Source organism: Taudactylus pleione, unplaced genomic scaffold (assembly GCF_031769625.1).
Source record: "Taudactylus pleione unplaced genomic scaffold, aTauple2 ptg000229l, whole genome shotgun sequence".
Classification (NCBI taxonomy): Eukaryota; Metazoa; Chordata; class Amphibia; order Anura; family Myobatrachidae; genus Taudactylus; species Taudactylus pleione.
Window position 1 is genome coordinate 1,118,290 of NW_028284631.1, and position 15,853 is coordinate 1,134,142.

The 15,853-nt window shown below is 48.4% G+C and overlaps 1 protein-coding gene across 4 annotated transcripts in view; it reads left to right on the plus strand.

Moving 5' to 3' along the window:
- Nucleotides 1-8,531: 8,531 nt before the first annotated feature.
- WDR33 (WD repeat domain 33) overlaps nt 8,532-15,853 on the plus strand; it is a 131,422-nt gene continuing 124,100 nt past the window's right edge. For 2 of the 4 annotated variants that reach the window (XM_088479202.1, XM_088479205.1), the window contains exon 1: nt 8,532-8,817. The gene's annotated coding sequence lies outside the window, so the exon portion shown is untranslated. The remainder of the gene's footprint in view (nt 8,818-15,853) is intronic. The other 2 variants (XM_088479203.1, XM_088479204.1) reach the window with 2 other exon arrangements.

The following is a 15,853-nucleotide window of genomic DNA, read 5'->3' on the forward strand; positions in this document are numbered from 1 at the left end:
TGGTGCCTCCCACAAACAGCAGGCGTTCCTTCGGGAACTCCTCTGTTTGTGTACCCCCCCCCCCCGCCTACAAAACGGGGTGAGCTGTCGATCAACATCAACAGCCGCCCCTTTTGTAGTGAGCCCCGGAGCGAGAGAAATTCTCTCTCGCTCCGGGGCTTGCGCATGCGCACAGCATGCGCCGCACGTGCGCAGTACCCCATCATCGACCCGCTTGTGAGCACTGTGTGCTCGCGATGGGGTCTGAATCAGGCCCCCTAATGGCTACGTGCATTTCCTGAAAAGTATCAGTTTGTTTTCATCAACAAATAGATCTTACTGACTACTTTGGGGCTCATATACAATTGGATGTAATCAGTTTTTGACACGCCCCTCAGATGTAGCATTACACATGCGCATAAGCACATGTAACGTGCGCTCATAGGTGTTGTTTTCACAATCTCCCTGAAATGCTTTTTCAAAAGCAGGCAAGTATGTATTACACTGAATTTTAGTGCTGCTTTAAAATTTCAGCTCAAACCCACCGCTTCATAGATATAACCCAAAACATGGACATAGGAGATCACAAATTTAATTTGTATTGCATTTATTACACTATAAGTGTCACATATAGTCAAATAAATGTAAGAAAAATTAATGTATTTATTGACCAATGGATGTTGTTGCACCTAGGCCCACCACTCGCAAGTTCTGCTGCTGGGATACCTGACAAATATTTTTCTAGATGGTTAGTTTGCTCATACCTGTACATTTGACCTTTTTTTTTACATTTTATTTGTTATTTATACTGTATTTACTAAATCTTCATATTTTCCTTTTATTTTTGTATTATATTTTAGTAGATTAGCCTAGTCTCAGTGTCTCCATAGCGTCTCTCTTTTCCTCCATCAGCCAGCTACTGCACACTCCTGTCACCAGTGCTTAAAGTGGTCCTAGAGAAGCGGTGGAACTCGTTGCCCCCCCTCGGTGCAATGTCAATAAAGGGACGTGGTCTCAAAAGAAAGGAGCGTGGTCACATAATAGTGTTCCTGATACAAATTAAGCTACACAGTAGCACATTCTTGATTAACATTACACCACTTAGTAGTGTCTCTTATTCATGTATGACACAGCAATGTCCCTTTTACACAATGCCCACATTTGTGCCCCTTATACACAATGCCCCAATAGTGGTAGTGCCCCTTATGCAGTGCCCACAGTTGTAGTGCCCCTTATGCAAAGCCCACAGTACTGGTAGTGCCCCTTATGCAGTGCCACCAGCAGTGGTAGTGCCCCTTATGCAGTGCCCACAGTGGTAGTGCCCCTTATGCAGAGCCCACAGTAGTGGTAGTGTCCCTTATGCAGAGCCCACAGTAGTGGTAGTGTCCCTTATGCAGTGCCCTCTGTAGTGGTGCCCCTTATGCAGTACCCCCAGTAGTGGTAGTGCCCCTTATACAGTGCCCACAGTGGTAGTGCCCCTTATGTAGAGCCCACAGTAGTGGTGCCCCTTATGCAGTGCCCCCAGGAGTGGTGCACCTTATGCAATGCCCCCTATTAGTAATCCCCCTGTAATAGTGCCCCCATTAGTAATCCCCCTGTAATAGTGCCCCTAGTAGTAGTGCCCAATAGTAATGCCGCCTGAGTAATGCCCCCAGTAGTAGTGCCCCTAGTTATGCTCCCTGAGTAATGCCCCCGATAGCAATGTCCCGAGTAATACCCCCAGTAGTAGTGCCCCCTGAGTAATGTACCCATTACTAGTGCCCCCTGAGTAATACCCCCTGTAGTTGTGCCCCCTGAGTAATGCCCCCTGCCGTCTGGTCCGCCTGGCTGCTCCTCAGTCTGAACTATGGGAGAGATGTCATGACGTCTCTACCATAGTGCACTGCACACAGCGGGACCCGGAAGCCAGAGCTCATGAGTGAGCTCCAGCCTCCGGCTGCCATTGGCGCTGTGGGGAGGGAGCGGGCGCCCGCTGGTAACAAAATCTTAGCGGGCACCCAGCAAATGGAGCCTAACAGCGGCGCCCGGGTTAGGTGGGTCGGTATACAATCGGGAAGCCGCCTGCCTTGATACCGGCAGCCGGCTTCCCGACTGTCATATTCTGGCAAGGGTGAAATGCCGATCGAAGGGATGCCGGGCGCCATGAGCGGACAGCCGCGGGTGGTAGGGTTAGGTTTAGGGCACCCGGGGGGGACTTAGGGTCAGGCACCCCCCCCCTGGGAGGGTTAGGCTAAGGGGAGGGAGGGTTAGGGATAGGCACCCCCGGGGGAGGACTTAGGGTTAGGCACCGCCCCGGGGGACTTAGGTTTAGGCAGAGGGGAAGGGGGGGTTAGGGTTAAGCCCTTAGAGGGGGGATTAGGGTTAGGCACTTGGGGGGGAAGTTATGGTTAGGCACCCCTAAGGTTAGGGTTAGGGTTAGGTTAGTCTTTCAACGATCGGGATTTCCAGCGCTGTTGGGCTTCCACTGCTGGGAACTCTGCTTTGGTCGGCCAGGCGCTGCCGATTCCGGTGGGTCAAAGGAGGCGGAACTCGTTCCGTCTCCATATAGAAGTGATGGAACGCAGTTCCGCCCCGTTCCAGCCCACTTTAAACCCTGCCTGTCACTATAACCTGTGTTCATCCGTCAGCTCACCAGTGCCAGTGTGTTGTCAGCTAAGCTGTCAGCCCTACAGTCTTTTCCTTGGTGTTTTTCTATAAAAGGTTAGTATCTTTCTTTTTATATGTATCGCTGATGAAAGTTATTACAACTGAATTGTTGTATAATTTTAGTGTACATCAGTAAATAAAAAAAGTAAAAAAAACCTGATCTTTTATTTATTTTAGTACTAGATCTGGGACTTTCCCTTGTCATTCTGATTCTAACTATCATTAAAGTTGAATATACAACCCACTGTAAGGATGGAAATTATGAGACTCTCCCTCTTTTCATGGTTGGTGGTTTCCTCCGGTACTCCATTTCCTTGAGACGGAGGTGCATAACAGATGCGACCTCCAACCCTGACCGAAATGTGCTACTACGCATGAGCGGCTTCTCCCAGTGTCTTCTCTTTTTTGTCCTCTATCATAGAGGATGTGCCCCTGAGCACATCTATAACCGAGACTGTGTATTGTGAGACTCTGCCAGTATATACTATATCACCAGCACTAGTTGTATATACAAGTGTGTGCTGCACCACACGCACAACACCTGCATTAACCCCATATGTTCCTGCATGAATCTGTTGTACATACTGCATACCCAGTGCCGTAATAGGGTGGCAGTGCACCAGCTCTAGGCTCTAGCGTTTGAAGTTTGCTCTGGGCAGCTCCACAGATTGCAAGCTGTCTGCCCGAAGCACTTAGGGCTGCATGGGAGTATCGCTACAGGTTGCAAGGTAGGGCAGGGACACAGTGACAAGATGGCGTTGCACATGCCCAGTACTAACTACGGCGGCCATCTTGGTACAGGCAATGAAGTCTCCCTTGAAGGACAGGAAGAAGTCTACTTAGTAGCGCACTACTTTTTCAAAAAATTTTCCATCGAATAGCAGGTTTTCGATGGTTGCCAGCTACTTTCCCATGCCCATCCGATGGCTGGCTGTTTCTTTTTCAACTGCAGACTTTTCATTTTGTATAACTAGATCCAGAAACAGGTGTAAATCAGTGAAATATTTTCAGGAATTAATAAAATAAGCAGGGCCGTAACCAGGGCCGGCCCTAGCCCAAATTTTTTGGTAAGCGAGTAGGTTTTTTGGCGCCCCCCCTATGCAGTGCCCGCGGTAGTGGTCCCCCCTGTGCAGTGCCCCTTGTGCCCCCATTAGTAAGCTTATACAGTGCCCCCAGTAGTAGTCCCCCCTCTTGTAGTGCCCCTAGTAATCCCCCTTCCTGTGCCCCCAGTAGTAATCCCCCCCTTCAAGTGCCCCCAGTAGTAATCCCCCCTTCATGTGCCCCCAGTAGTAATCCCCCTTTCATGTGCCCCCAGTAGTAATCCCCCTTCAAGTGCCCCAGTAGTAATCCCCCCTTCCTGTGCCCCCAGTAGTAATCCCCCCCTTCAAGTGCCCCAGTAGTAATCCCCCTTCCTGTGCCCCCAGTAGTAATCCCCCCCTTCAAGTGCCCCCAGTAGTAATCCCCCCTTCATGTGCCCCCAGTAGTAATCCCCCTTCATGTGCCCCCAGTAGTAATCCCCCTTCAAGTGCCCCAGTAGTAATCCCCCCTTCCTGTGCCCCCAGTAGTAATCCCCCCCTTCAAGTGCCCTCAGTAGTAATCCCCCCTTCCTGTGCCCCCAGTAGTAATCCCCCCCTTCATGTGCCCCCAGTAGTAATCCCCCCTTCAAGTGCCCCCAGTAGTAATCCCCCCTTCCTGTGCCCCCAGTAGTAATCCCCCCCTTCATGTGCCCCCAGTAGTAATCCCCCCTTTAAGTGCCCCCAGTAGTAATCCCCCCTTCACGTGCCCACAGTAGTAATCCCCCCTTCAAGTGCCCCCAGTAGTAATCCTCCCTTCAAGTGCCCCCAGTAGTAATCCCCCCTTCAAGTGCCCCCAGTAGTAATCCCCCCTTCAAGTGCCCCCAGTAGTAATCCCCCCTTCAAGTGCCCCCAGTAGTAATCCCCCCTTGTAGCCCCCCCCAGTAGAGACACACGTTATAAAAAACAAAACCACTTACCTGAACCCCCCGCTCCTGCTCCCGCCACCGATATCCGCTACTCCCGACCATTCTCCAGGGCAGCTTTGCATTATGGGAGAGACGTCGTCATGACGACGTCTCTCCCATTACCCACTGCGGGAGCCGGAAGATGGCTCCCGCAGTGGGAGCAGCAGCAGCCGATGAGAGTCTGACAGACTCTCATCAGCTGCTGAAACAAACACACAGTTGCCGGCTCCGGCGGCTGTGTGTTTGGCACTGTGTAGCGCTGACCGAACTCCGTCCGGTCAGCGCTACACGCGCGGTGCAGCTGTGTCACAGAGACACAGTCTGCACCGCGGTAATTCTGCATAGTCGCGGCCGCGGCGCCCTTCACTACGTGGCACCTTACGCGGCCGCGTACCATGCGTAACCATAGAACCGGCCCTGGCCGTAACTAAGGGTGCAAGGCCTGCTACCTGGTAAGTCACCCAGCGAATCCTGAGGATGCACCTGGCTCCTAGTTTGCTGTTCCCAGTCTCCTCATTCTTTTACCTCATAATGTCACATATGCTGTGGTGGGGAGCGGGGGCATGGAAGCTTCACCCTATCCGGGTGGAGTATACATGTTCTCTCGTGTTTGTGTGGCTTTCCTCCTACAATCCAAACGCATCCATGTAGGTTAATTGGATTTTGAAAGAAATTAAACTTAGTGTACATGTGGTAGGAGATTATTATTATTATCCTTCATTTATATAGCGCCACAAGGGATCCACTTTGCCTTACATGGTACATAAACAAAGATAGTATGAACAGAACAAGAAAAAAGTGACAAAACATGGCAGAACATAGACAATGTTTAAAAACATTTCTGCATCAGCAGTCATAGGGGTAGACGTACTGAGCTCTGGAAAGTGATAAATTGGAAAGTGATAAACGACCAGCCACTCAGCTCCTAACTGTCATGTTACAGGCTGTGTTTGAAAAATTGCAGTTAGGAGCTGAGTGGCTGGTAGTTTATCACTCTCCAAGTTATCACTTTCCAGAGCTTAATACATCTGCCCCATCGTCAGGGCTGGTTCTAGATATTGTGGAGCACAGGGCGAAAGCACCCAGTTGCGCCCCCCCCCCAAAAGAAAAAAAAAAGAAAGATTTTTTTTAGATAAGATAACATTATGCCACACGCAGTAATGGCCTTTATAACACATTATGCCACATGCAGTAATGCCCTTTATAACACACTATGCCACACGAAGTAATGCCCTTTATAACACATTATACCACACGCAGTAATAACACATTATGCCACATGCAGTAATGCCCTTTATAACACACTATGCCACACGCAGTAATGCCCTTTATAACACATTATACCACACCCAGTAATAACACATTATGCCACACGCAGTAATGCCCTTTATAACACATTATGCCACGTGCAGTAATGCCCTGTATAATACATTGTGCCACACACAGTAATTACCTTTATAATACATTATCACCAATTCAAATTACACCACACAGTAGTCCCTTATGTTATGACACACAGTGGTGCCCCTTTTACATAATGCCAAAATTAGTGTCCCTTATACACAAGGCCCACAGTAGTAGTGCCCCAAATACAATGCCCACAGTAGTAGTGCCCCTTATACAATGCCCACAGCAGTGGTGCCCCTTACACAATGGCCCCAGCAGTGGTGCCCCCCATGCAGTGCCCGCATTAGTAGTACCCCCAGTGGTAATGCCCCCAGTAGTAATGCCCCCTATAGTAGTTCCCCCAGTAGTAAAGCTCCACAGTAGTAATCCCCCAATTAGTAATGCCCCCTATAGTAGTGCCCCATTAGTAATGCTCCCCAGTAGTAATGCCCCCATTAGTAGTGCCCACAGTAGTAATGCCCACAGTAGTAATGTCCCTTATAGTAGTTCCCCAGTAGTAATGCTCCCCAGTAGTTATGCCCCCATTAGTAGTGCCCACAGTAGTAATGTCCCTTATAGTAGTTCCCCCAGTAGTAATGCCCCACATTAATAATGCTCCCCAGTAGTAATTCCCCCATTAGTAGTGCCCCCATTAGTAGAGCCCTCATTAGTAATGCTCCCCAGTAGTAATCCCCCCTATTGTAGTGCCCCCCAGTAGTACTGCCCCATTAGTAATGCCCCCTATAGTAGCGCCCCCATTAGTAATGCGTAATGCTCCCCAGTAGTAATCCCCCCTATTGTAGTGCCCCCATTAGTAATGCTCTCCAGTAGTACTGCCCCCATTAGTAATGCCCCCACAAATAATGCCCCCTGTAGTTGTGCCCACTAGTAGTAATGCCCCCTATAGTCGTCCCCCAGTAGTAATGCCCCCAGTAGTAATGCCCCTATAATTGTGCCCCCAGTGCTGGTGCTTCCGACTGAAAAACCCCCCACAATACTTACCTTTAGCCCCACTCCTGCTTCCGCTGCCATCTGGTCCGACCGCAGCTCCTCGGATCTATGGGAGATACGTCATGACATCATGACGTCCCTCCCATAGTACTCTCCCTGCCGGAAGCAGGAGTGAGCTCCGGCTTTCAGCTGCCGCTGCAGGGAGGGAGCCGGGTGCCTGCTGATAACAAATATCAGCGGGCGCCCGGTAAATGCAGCCTCCCTGCAGCGGCTAGCGGGGGAGGGGGACCGGCGTATTTTTTATTTTATTTTTTCTTCTAGGTTTTTTTTCATGGGGGGGGGACTCCGGGCGACGGCCCTGTTAACCCGCACCTAGAACCGTCACTGCCCATGGTACCCAAATAAGCAACAGGGAGGCCAAGCCCAAAATGTTGGTGTTGTTGTTGGCAGTGGGAAGGTGAGGATGCATTTGCATATCTATAATAGGTGCAACTTGTGCAGTGCACATTGACCCCTGGCATACCTCCCAACTTTTTCATCCCTTGAAGAGGGACACTTTGCGCGCCTCCGGTGTGCGTGCCAGAAAAGGGTGCAGGGTTTTGCTAGAATGGGCGTGGTTTCCCAGAAACAGGCGGAGCCTTGCTGCAACCCCCATTTGTGTCATTATAGGGGGCGTGCCCAGCACTATCCAAGATGCTGGGCAGCCCCAAGGCTCTCACTACACAGGTGAACAGATGCTGTGCGCATGCACACGGCATCAGTTCACCTTCTGCACTATACAAAGCAGCGGTGTGTGCTCTTCCCAACTTCCCCCCCATCGCGGGACACTACAGCTCTAGTAAAACTGGACTGTCCCGCTCAAAGCAGGACAGTTGGGAGGTCCAGGGGGGCCCACACTGCACAATCTGCATCCATCTCCAGAGTCCCGCATCAGCACAGTGGCTCCAATAGGAGCACATCCCTGCTATGTGTAAAAGGAAAGTGATTGCATTAGTTATCGCTTTACTTTCATTTGCCAGGGGCTGCCGTGCTACTGTGCACTTGTGGTCTGCTGACCGCACATGTGCGAGTGATGGAGTTAGATCCATCTCCGTTTACTTTTTAGGATCTGTAGCCCATAGGCTACAATGGCTAATGCCATCTTTAGATGGCGTTAGCTACCAGAGCCAAGCTCTGGAACACGATTCAATAGGTTTCCATGGGGATTGGGGACTGTTTTTGCGGTTGAAAATGGAGTTCCACAGCTGATCTCTCCGATATCTACTGCTGTCACCTGTAGATACATTCTAAGGATACTTCATATTTGCGGTACCCCTGAAAACTGCTGTTTTGGGGGGATATCCTGCAAATATTAGTTAATAGGCCCCATAGACACAGGTAAATGTAGTGTTAGCCTTTAAAAACTTTGACTATTCTCTATTACTAAAAAAATATAGGACTGTATATCCTCCTGGATAGATAGATATATAGATAGATAGATATTTTTTTACTATTATTAGGCCAGTTGTATGATGTAGTAGTATTGTGGTTATTTTTGTTTGGTTGTTAATAAAGTTATGTTGAGAAAGGAGCACAATTACGTCATTTGCTGCTGCTGCTGCTGCTGCTGTAGCTTGGCGGCTTGGGGAAGGGGCGGGGCGGCAGCGTGTCACGTGATTAATGGCGGAGCGCGGCTCAGCACGGCTGAGAAAACAGAAAGACCGATACCGGAACCGGAAGCGGAAAGATCGCCTTAGAGAGCGCCGCAGTCCGCTGAATCGTTAACCGAAGGGGGCTTGTAAGGACGAGGAGGTGACCGCGGGCTGTATGCATAGAGTACGTAACGTGTATGAGTGGTGACCGGGCCCCAGTCCCCTTACTCTGTGCCTTTTACGGTTAGTAACTTCCCATGTGCTTCCTGTTGATTATTGGCCCATCCGCTTACACACCGGAGTGTGGGCAGTGTATGTGTGTGGTCTGGGAGAGGAGAGATTATTCGCATGGTAGCCATTTTTCAGGGCCCCTATAGACCTGTACTACGGGGGCAGGGGGTGAATATAGGATATAGTGATGTTATATCGGCACTGGGAGCAGCGTGGGAGGCCAGATATAATATTCCAATTGGGAAGCGATTGGGCTGTTTATCTTGTAATTGCTGGGAGTCATGTAATCTTGTACTGAAGTCTCTACGAAAGTAGCTGAAAGAGGCACAATGACCCCAAACATTTCCCTCATACACAGATGTTCTTCATCTATAGCAACAATTTTTTTATTTTTCAAAATCGTTCTCCAAGGTGAAGTCCACTATTACTCTAGTGCAAACCTCCAAATGTGCAATTGGACTGAAAATGCCTGTTGTGCAAACATAGCCCCCCTAAACCTATGTACATAGTGCGACATGGACTCCCTAATATGGGGACTCCACTTTCAGGGGGGCTGGCTGTATGCTGTGATCTGTTTGCTGCCATTTCTCACTCTGTTTTACAAACCCTGTGTGTATCCCAGTTGCAGGAGATGCTAATATCAGATCTAGTGTTTGGCCTGACTGTGGGCATGCATATGAATGTCCATAGATGGCTCTGATGATCTTAGGACACAGATGAAGCTCAACAGGGCATGAAGCAGAGAATAAGCCATGCTAGGGGCATATAGCTGGGGTGAACTTGTGGCCTCAGAGGAGGTTTGATGGGCTGAATGACCTACTGCTGTTTTCCACTTAAAGAATCTAGCAGATGTTTGTGCCTAGGATGTTATATCTGTAAAATAGACCCCTCTAGTCTATAATGTACTAAAAAAATATATATATTTCCTGTAGTGTTTTTCTTTAGTCTAATTATAAATGTCTATGTATATGTATATATATATATATATATATATATATATATATATATATATTTCTCATTAGCAACACACATCAAAAACACTGTTGGGATTTGTATGTTGTATTAACAATTGTGATTGAATGACAAAAATGTTGCACTGTTTTGAGGTTCAGGGTTTTAATCCTCTTCAAGTATGTTTCTGTGTGGAGCAGTATTAATCAAAGGTTAAAGCTTGCCACACAGTATGATTTTGGTTGCCTATTTGACCAACATTTATACTGTAAGCGAACTCTTGCATGAAATTCACACCAAGTCAGATCTATTTATGGGGCAATTCAATCGCTTTATCGGGCCTGATCTCCCTTCTAAAGTGACGGGATATTGGGGGGGATTTTCAGTCATTTTTGGGATCCCATGCATCTATGCGGCTGTTCCGCCCAAATAGACTGGTCATAGCCACCCTCTACGTAGCCTATGTAGGTGGGGCTGGGGGTTACTGACTGGAGCCCATAACCATGGGGACAACATAAACAAACAGGAACAAAGCGTAGGGAATCTGTGGAATAAAAACATATCAATCAGCGTAGTAAATATAGAATGCCTCATCAGCAGGAGGCAAAACGTAATAATCATGAAATATACAAACCCTGAACGTAAAAAAATGTATACACAAAAAGATCAAGAAAAGCATTATTTAAATGTAGCATGCCAACGATAGTTGTTCATTGAGACCGTGGGAGATACCGGAGATAACTCATGAATCCAAAAAGATTCCTTTTGCAGCAGGATCCTGCCCCTATCGCTACCTCTCAACCTGGGGGCAACCCAGTCAATCATCTTGTATTTTAGACACGACAAATTGTGGCGATTTGGCGTGTCTAAAATACAAGATGATTGACTGGGTTGCCCCAGCTTGAGAGGCGGCGATAGGGGCAGGATCCTGCTGCAAAAGGAATCTTTTTGAATTCATGAGTTATCGCCGGTCTCAATGAACAACTATCGTTGGCATGCTACATTTAAATAATACTTTTCTTGATCTTTTTGTGTAGGTTTTTTCCGTTCAGGTTTTGCATATTTCATGATTTAGTTTTGTCTCCTGCTGATGCTGAGGCATTCTATATTTACTATGCTGATTGATCTATTTTTATTCCATAGATTCCCTATGCTTTGTTCCTGTTTGTGTTTGTTTATGTTGTCCCCATGGTGATGGGTTCCACTCAGTAATCCCCAGCCCCGCTTACTGAGTCTGTTGTGACGCCGGCGTGTCGTGCGCGCTTTGATGACGTCATCGCATCTTGGACAACGGAGGCTGGCTTGCTGCACAGGGTGATTCTTCTGTATAAAGGTATGTTATATACGTGCATTTGGTGTTTCTGATTAAATGATGTTAATCCTGAAACGTTGAAACTGACACTGGTTTGTCTGCCTGGTTATTAATGTTTTTTTAATTAAGCCTCTAGGAGTGACGCCTGTGTTGGTGCGATGTGCAGTTTTTTGGGACAGGCACCCAGAGCTAGTAAATCTGAGTATAGTGGAGTGTCAGCTGTTTTCTACTTGATAGAGATATATATATATATATATATATTAGCAGCCTGAGGGAACCGTCTTCACCCGCGGGTCGCAGTGTCCCGCGGGTGAAGAAATGTGCGGTGACCCGGTCACCGCCGGAGAATAGACGCCCTGTCTGCAGGGCTTGGGGGCTGCCGACGTGTCCGTAAGTGCCGGGCACGCCCCCAAGAATGACGAAAAGGGGATGCGTCTTATAGACACGCCCCCTTTTCAATGACCACGCCCCCTTCTCGGTCGCTCGCCGGAGCTAGAGGGAACACTATATATGTTAGGGGTGTTTTGGTTTTGGATCTGGATCTTTCTTCGTGTTTTGGATCTGGATTGGTTTTGCCAAAACCACCCTTCCGTGTTTTGGGTTCTGGGTTTTGTGTTTTGGATCTGTATTTTTTTGAAAAAAAGCATAAAAACAGCTAAAATCACAGAATTTGTAGGTTTTTCTGCTCCTATGCTATTATTAACCTCAATAACCTTAATTTCCACTCATTTCCAGTCTATTCTGAACACCTCACAATAGTGTTTTTATGTCCAAAAGGTTGCACCGAGGTAGCTGGATGACTATGCTAAGCGACACGAGTGGGCGGCACAAACACGTGACCCATCTAGGCGTGATACTGCAGTGGCAGACAGGATGGCAGTTTGAAAAACTAGGCCCCAAACTGTACATAATGCAAAGAAAAAAAAGAGGTGCAAGATGGAATTGTCCTTGGGCCCTCCCACCCACCCTTATGTTGTATAAACAGGACATGCACACTTTAACAAACCAATCATTTCAGCGCCAGGGTCTGCCACACAACTGTGGCTGAAATGATTGGTTCGTTTGGGCCCCCACAAAACAAGCTGGCAATTAATCTGTCCCTGCACAAACTGGCTCTACGGAGGCAAGATGTCATCCTCATCCTCCTCATCCACCGATTCCTCACCCTCTTCAGTGTGTACATCCTCATCCTCACAAAGTATTAACTCGTCCCCACTTGAATCCACCACCACAGGTCCCTCTGTACGTTCTGGAGGCTGGTCTCCCTGGAAGAGCTGATAATTAATTTTGATGAACATCATCTTCTCCACATTCTGTGGAAGCAACCTCCTACGCCTTTCGCTGACAAGGTTCCCGGCTGCACTAAACACTCTTTCGGAGTACACACTGGAGGGGGGGCAACTCAGGTAAAATAGAGCCAGTTTGTACAGGGGCCTCCAAATTGCCTCTTTTTCCTGCCAGTACAGGTATGGACTGTCTGACATGCCTACTTGGATGCTGTCACCGATATAATCCTCCACCATTCTGTCAATGGTGACAGTATCATATGCAGTGACAGTAGACATGTCAGAAATTGTTGCCAGGTCCTTCAGTCCGGACCAGATGTCCAAACTTGGTCCTGCCTGCCCTGCATCACCGCCAGCGGGTTGCTTAGGATACCTACGTTTTTTCCTGGCAGCCCCAGTTGCGGGAGAAAATGAAGAAGGAGCTGTTGACGTGTCACGTTCCGCTTCAGCTGACAGTGTGTTCACCAGCAGGTCTTTGCACCTCTGCAGGCTTGTGTCGGCCGGAAAGAGAGACACCACATAGGCTTTAAACCTAGGATCGAGCACTGTGGCCAAAATGTAGTGGTCTGATTTCAACAGATTGACCACCCTGGAATCCTGGCAAAGCGAATGAAGGGCTTCATCCACAAGTCCCACATGCCGAGCGGAATCGCTCCGTCTTAGCTCCTCCTTCACTTTCTCCAGCTGCTTCTGCAAAAGCCTGATGAGGGGAATGACCTGACTCAAGCTGGCAGTGTCTGAACTGACTTCACGTGTGGCAAGTTCAAAGGGCTGGAGAACCTTGCACAACACGGAAATCATTCTCCACTGCGCTTGAGTCAGGTGCATACCCCCTCCTTTGCCTATGTCATAGGTGGATGTATAGGCTTGTATGGCCTTTTGCTGCTCCTCCATCCTCTGAAGCATATAGAGGGTTGAGTTCCACCGCGTCACAACCTCTTGCTTCAGGTGATGGCGGGGCAGGTTCAAGAGTGTTTGCTGGCGCTCCAGTCTTCGTCACGCAGTCGCTGAATGGCGAAAGTGGCCAGAAATTTTTCGGGCCACCCAAAGCGTCTCCTGCACGCCCCTGTCGCTTTTCAGAAAATTCTGCACCACCAAGTTTATTGTGTGAGCAAAACATGGGACGTGCTGGAATTTGCCCAGATGTAATGCCCGCACAATATTGGTGGCGTTGTCAGATATCACAAATCCCCAGGAGAGTCTAAGTGGGGTAAGCCACTGGGCGATGATTTCCCTCAGTTTCTCTAAGAGGTTGTCGGCGGTGTGCCTCTTACTGAAACCGATGATACACAGCGTAGCCTGCCTTGGAACGAGCTGGCGTTTCTGAGATGCTGCTACTGGTGACGCTGCTGCTGTTGCTGCGTAAGGTGATACATCTACCCAGTGGGCTGTCACAGTCATATAGTCCTTAGTCTGCCCTGTTCCACTTGTCCACATGTCCGTGGTTAAGTGGACATTGTGTACAACGACATTTTTCAGGACACTGAGGACACTTTTTCTGACGTTTTTGTACAGTCTCGGTATCGCCTGCCTAGTGAAGTGGAATCTAGACGGGATTTGGAACCGGGGACACACTACCTCCATCAATTGTCTAAATCCCACTGCACTAATGGCGAATACCGGACGCACATCTAACACCAACATAGCAGTCAAGGCCTCAATACGTTTTGCTTCAGGATAACTGCTGTCGTACTTCATCCTCCTCGCTAAGGACTGTTGGAGGGTCAATTGTTTAGTAAAAGTAGTGGTGTTCCTACTTCCTCTCTGGGATGATGAACGACTCCCAGCAGCAGCGGCAGCAGGAGGCGTAGCAATGCAGGATCCTCCGGAGGAATCCCGGATAGGAGAGTCAGTCATGCCAGTGACATGGCCTGCAGGACTACTTCCGATCCTGACTAAGGAGGAAATTGACGAGGAGGGAGTTGACTGTGTGGTTTGCAGGCGCTTGGATACAACAGGACAACGGGATTTAGGTGTCCCTGGACTGCTTACGGTCTTAGCCAAAGTTTCTGAACTTGACAGTAACTTTTTATGAACGCGCTGCAGGTGCCGTATAAGGGAGGATGTTCCTAGGTGGTTGACGTCCCTACCCCTACTTATTTCACCTTTACATATGGTACATATGGCAAGACAGTTGTTGTCCGGATTTGGATAGAAATATTGCCAGACCAAAGAGGTGGAATGTTTGGTCTTCTGCCCAGGCATGACCGTTATGGGCTTTTTCATCCCACGGACAACAACTGTCTCCCCCGGAGCCTGATTTAAACAAACCACATCACCATCAGAATCCTCCTCGCCAACTTCCTCCTCAGCGCCAGCTACACCAGTATCCTCATCCTGTTGTACTTCAACAGTGACATCTTCAATTTGCATATCAGCAAGTGGACTGTGGGTGCTCCTTTCAGCACTTGCAGGGGGCGTGCAAATGGTGGAAAGAGCCACCTCTTCCCGTCCAGTGCTGGGAAGGTCAGGCATCGCAACCACCACCACACTTGGACTCTCCTTGGGGATTTGTGATATCTTCTTAGAAAGCACAGTTCTTCGCTCTGCTTTTGCCAGCTTAACTCGTTTGATTTTTTTAGTGGGAGGAGGGCTTCCATCGTCATGTGATGCTGAACCACTAGTCATGAACATACTAGGGATCGACCTTAGCCGTTCCTTGCCACTCCGTGTCGTAAATGGCATATTGGCAAGTTTACGTTTCTCTTCAGCTGATTTAAATGTTTTTTTCAAGGTCATTTTCCTGAACTTTGTCATTTGGGATTGTATGTGCCCTCTATTATGACATTGGGCATCGGCCTTGGCAGACGACGTTGATGGCATGTTACCGTCTATGTCATGACTAGTGGCAGCAGCTTCAGCACTAGGAGGAAGTGGTTCTTGATCTTTCTCTATTTTATTTTTATCGGAGAAAGTTTGGTCCTCCATTTATGTTATATCGATTTGATATATACGTGCGGCTAAACACAGAAAATATTTTTTTATTTTTGCTGGAGAGTAGTGCACTTTGTGGGTTAAACCAGCCTTTAAGAAATGAGCCAGCCGGCTCTTTACTTATGGGACACAGGCGCACGCTTGGCGCTGCTCCTTTGTTGATGCACGTGCGGCTACTGCGCACACAATTCACAAACACAGAAAATATTTTTTTTTTGGTTTGGACTGGAGTGTACTTTGGGGGTTACAGCACCCTTTAACGGTCAAGCCAGCCGGCCCTTTACTTATGACACAGGCGCACGCTTGGCACTACTTTGTTGATGCATGTGCGGCTACTGCGCACACAATTCACAAACACAGAAAATATAATATTTTTTTAGCACTTGGGGGGAGCACCCCTGATGGACAGAGCACCCCCTGGACACTACAGCACCCCTTTAGGACTGGGACACTGCACAGGACTTTGGAGTGGACACAGCCCCTATGGACAACTGACTGCACAACACAGTCCAGCCAGCCCCTATGGACTTTAAAGTAGTGGACACAGCCCCTATTAACAACAACA